The sequence below is a fragment of the Triticum dicoccoides genome, chromosome 4A (genome assembly GCF_002162155.2).
Source record: "Triticum dicoccoides isolate Atlit2015 ecotype Zavitan chromosome 4A, WEW_v2.0, whole genome shotgun sequence".
In the NCBI taxonomy this organism is placed as follows: Eukaryota; Viridiplantae; Streptophyta; class Magnoliopsida; order Poales; family Poaceae; genus Triticum; species Triticum dicoccoides.
In genome coordinates, this window is record NC_041386.1 from 93971034 (window position 1) to 93976156 (window position 5123).

Below are 5123 nucleotides of genomic sequence, written 5' to 3' on the forward strand. Positions count from 1 at the left end.
TAGCGGGGGAGGGTGCGGGGGGTGCTCGTCGGCGGCGGTGGAGCGGGGGAGGGTGCGGTGGGTCGTCGGCGGCGGTGGAGCTAGCGGGGGAGGGTGCGGGTGGGATCGAGATCGAGATGGAGGGAGATAGCGATCGAGATGGAGGGGGATCAAGATCGAGATGGAGGGGGATCGAGATCGAGTGTCCTCATGAATATTCAATATTTTATCATCTTGAATATGAAAAATATCATCAAATTTGAAAAAATATTCATGAATTCAAAAAGTGCCCATGAAATTTAAAAATATTCATGATATCAAAAAGTGGCCATGAAATACAATCGAGAAATGAAGACTAGATTTAAATACAATCGATCTTAGCTAGCTATATGTTCACAATCTTCTTGCCCTTCTTTTTCGCAAATGGAGTTCTTCTGTGGAACGGACGTCCTTTAGGTAGGGTGGTCCTGCTTCTTCTTGTGGTGTATGCTGCTACTTCATCGTCGTCGTCATGTTCGATCTTCGGGTCGCCGTACTTGTCGAAGTCTTGCTCATTGGCTACTCCATCCATTCCGATGATCTTCCTTTTGCCTCTCCTCTCGACAACACGACTGGGCTTTGAAGGGTCAGTAATGAAGAAGCATTGGTCCACTTGGGAAGCCAATACCCATGGCTCATTTTTTGCGGTGACGTTTGCGCCCGCGGTCTTGGATTTGGCTTCGGTTATAACCATGGTGGTGAAATACCGGTCTTCTTTTAGGACGCTCTTGGCCCATCTGACACGGAACATCGGGACCTTCTCTCCAGCGTAGCTCAGCTCCCAGATCTCCTCGATCCTTCTGTAGTATCTGTCCTTGTCGTTACCGGTGTAGGATTCCATCGTTACCCCGGAGTTATGATAACCATCGCTCTTCATGTCCTTGTCCTCGGTGTAGAATGTGTAGCCGTTGATATCGTATGCCTCATAGGTCATCAGGTTGTGCTCGACGCCCTGTGACAAGGCGAATATGAGTTGTTCTTCCGCGGAGGAAGCCTCATGTAAAGGGTACGACAGAAGCTTCAGCTTGCACCAACGTGTGAAACAAGAGTTGTGCTCTTTGATTATATCTCTGTCCGTCCTCTATTGGCCTCAGTCATTGTATGTCTTCTCAATAAAGGTTTTGTGCTCTACCACCCAAGGATCGACCATGTCTATGTGTTGTAGCGCGACTAGGTTTGCTCTTTCAAAGTCGGCGAGTCGACCCTCGAAGTCGACATGCATTTCACGGCGACCCTCACGGTGACCCCATCCAGCGAGCCTGCCGAGGTGCCTATTGACGGGCAGACCAACGGGGTTCGTGATGCCTAGATAATTCGTGCAGTAGGAGATGCACTCTTTGGTCAGAAAGACCCTGGCTATGCTTCCCTCTGGATGTGACATGTTGCGAACGTATCCTTTGATGACACCATTCATCCTTTCGAATGGCATCATGCTGTGCAGGAACGTCGGCTCGAGTTGGATGATATCCTCCACGATATGGACCAGCAGATGCACCATAACGTTGAATAATGCGGGCGGGAAGTACATCTCAAGCTCGCATAGTATCACCACGATCTCTTCCTGTAGCCTTCTGAGTTGCCTCACGCCAACCGACTTCAGAGAGATGACGTCGAAAAAATTGCATAGGCCAAATAGCGTTTCACGGACGTGCGCGTCCATGATCCCACGGATTGCAACTGGAAGTATCTACGTCATTAGCACGTGACAGTCGTGAGACTTTATCCCACCGAACTTCTGCTTCGCTAGATCTAGGTATCTACTTATCTTCCCCGCGTAACCGTAAGGAAGTTTTACTCCTACGAGGCAGGTGAAAAACTGATCGATCTCCTCCTGACTTAGAGTGAAGCACGTGGGAGGGTAGTCATTTCCGGTCTTCTTGGCCTTTTTGCCTTTGTGACGAATTTCTGTGTCCTGCTTCGCCACATCATCATCATCATCATCATCATCATTAGCGTGAAGATCCTCCCTGATGCCCATTGATTTCAAGTCTGTCCTTGCTTTCGGCCCATCCTTGGTCCTCTCTGGCATGTTGAGCAGGGTACCTAGCAGACTCTCGCACACGTTCTTTGTGATATGCATGACATCAAGGATGTGAGGCACACGGTGGATCTTCCAGTACGACAAGTCCCAGAAAACATACCTCGTTTTCCATACCTTCAGCAGCGGCTCTGGCGCCTTTTTCTTCTTTCCCGGCTCTGGCGCCTTTTGCTTCTTTCCCGGCACTGGGCAATCTTTCCAATTTTTCAACAGCTCATCTATTTCCTCACCGCTCCTCGTACGCGGGCGTCTTCGGTGTTCGGTTTCACCATCGAACAAATCCTTGTGTTTCCTCCTTGGGTCATCGTCGCGAAGCCACCTTCGATGTCCCATGAACATGGTTTTCGAAGACTCGGGATCTCTATCTAGCTGGCGATACATTGTGTCATCCATGCACCTGACGCATCTAGAAAATCCATGGACCACCTGCCCCGCGAGATATCCGTAACCGAGATAGTCGTGCACCGTCGTGAGCAATGCGGCTCTCATAGGGAAATATTCTTTCTCTGCGGCATCCCACGTATTGACTGGCGTTTTCCACAGCGTGTCTAGCTCCTCTTTTAGCAGCCCCAGATACAGATTGATGTCATTCCCTAGTTGTTTCGGCCCTTCAATTAGCATACTCATGTGAATGTACTTCCTCTTCATGCACAACCAGGGGGGAAGGTTGTACATCCACACAAACACAGGCTAGGTGCTATGTGTGCTTCTCTGGCTGCCAAACGGATTGACTCCATCGGTGCTCGTGCCCAGCATGATGTTCCTTGGATCCTTCCCAAATTCTGGGTGTTCGAAGTTCAACGCTTGCCACTGGCTCCCATCCTTAGGGTGACTCAGCATCTTGTCTTTTTTATTTATCTCCGAATCATTTGCGTCATCTTCTCGCTTCTTCTCCTCCCTATCCGCGTGCCAACGCAGGAGCTTTGCTACCTTAGGGTCCGCAAAATACCGCTGCAGACGAGGAGTGATCGGAAAGTACCACACCAATTTTTGAGGAGCTTTCTTCCTCTTCTTGTATCGAGTGATGCTGCACACCGGACATATGGTAGACTCCGCGTGCTCGTCCCGATAAATGATGCAATTGTTCATGCACACATGGTATTTCACGTGCAGTAAATCCAGAGGACACACGATTTTCTTCGCCTCCTCGAAACTGGTCGGGCACTTGTTCCCCTTGGGAAGACGTTCGTGCCAGAATGACATGTTCTCGTCGAAGCATGCGTCGGTCATTTTGTGTTTTACCTTCATCTCCAGAGCCATGAGCGTTACTTTCAGGCAGGTATCCTCGGGCTTGCATCCTTCATACAATGGAGTAACCGCGTCTATCTCCAGTTGATCCAGCTTGGCTTTCTCTCGGGCGTCAGCTCTTGTGTTATCCGTCTGCTTGAGAAGCAGCTCTTGAATATGAGGGTCCTGCACCCAGCCCATCGATGGTCCGTCGTCATCTACTCCGCCGGCATCTTCATCTTCATGATCATGCCCTTCGTCTGCTCCGGCATCTTCCTCATCATCATGTCCGGCATCTTCTACATGATCACTGTGTACAACATCACCGTCATGATCATGTCCTGGAGATTCTTCGTCTTCTCGCCCGCCCGAGCCGCGGTGGTTTTCTTGCTGCCCTTCCTCATTTCTTGCCCGGCCCCCATGGACGACTTCATAGTCATCTTCATCACCTTGCCACCGATAGCCATCCATGAAACCACGCAAGAGCAGGTGGTCCCGCACCTGCCTGGAATCCGGGTCTGCAATAAGGCTCTTCAGCTTGCATCTTCGACACGGACATCTTATCTCTTTCTCGTTCTTTTGAAGCATCTCGGCCTTCGTGGAGCTCAAAAACCTATTCACGATGCCTTCGGTCATTGTGCGGACCATGATCGCCTGCGGGGTAGAGCAAAACGATATTTTAGAACCAAGAAATTTTTTGGCATGACTTTCCCTCAAAATAGGACCAAAAAGAATGCATAGTGCCAAAATTCTCGCCGAAACGGAAATGAATCAACATTCCAGAAAAATATTGGCAACTGTCGCATTTCAAATACCGGTACCTGCAAACACAAACATATATGCAACACCACAAACATATGCAACACCACAAACATATGCAACACCACAAACATACATAGATCTAGCTAGGCCACAAAAAGTGCATGTGCATGTTGTTGGAGGGAGAACAACATAAAGATATCTTCCCCCTTACTTACCTATAAAAAAAGGTAATTTAACCACTTAATTTGGATGAATCTATGGTGCAAATGAGGTGAGGAGGAGGAGGCAGCCGAGACAAGCTTGGAGGAGGAGGTGGAGAGAATGAAGTGGGGAAAGTGAGTGGGTAGGTGTGGCTGTCCAAAATATCTTGTTGGTCCCAGGCTACTAATGGCGCACCACCTGAAAATGCGCCATTAGTAACCTTGGTTACTAATGGCGCACCTGCTGGTGGTGCACCATTAGTAGTTTTGCAAAAAAATAAAAAAAAATACATACTAATGGCGCACCGTGGCATAGTGCACCATTACTAGTTTAAACTAGTAATGGCGCACTATGCCATGGTGCGCCATTAGTAGTTTTGCAAAAAAAGGAATAAAAAAAATACAGTAGTGGAGCACTGTGTGGCTGGTGCGCCATTACTAGTTAGAACTAGTAATGGCGCACTGTGCCTGGATGCGCCATTAGTATGTTTGGAAAAATGAAAAAAAATTACTAGTGGCGCACCATGTGTCTGGTGCGCCATTAGTCTCTTCCACACTAATGGCGCACCTGCACATGGTGCGCCACTTCTATATAGTAGTGGCACACCACATGTCAGGTGCGCCATTAGTATCCATTTCATCTATAGCCCTTTTCCTAGTAGTGTTGCCTTTGCCTCCTCCTCATCCGCCTCGATAACCTCCTCCTCCGGAGCACAAGGTTATGAAGATTTCTGCCTCCACGTCACCGTCAAGCGGCTAATCAGCCGGCGATGTTTACCCCACCAAGCTTGGCGTCGACTGAGTGGAGTAGCGGTGGCCTTCCTGGGACCAGAGCGGCGGCGATCTACCGTGTACTACTCTTCCTCGCTGCCGACTGC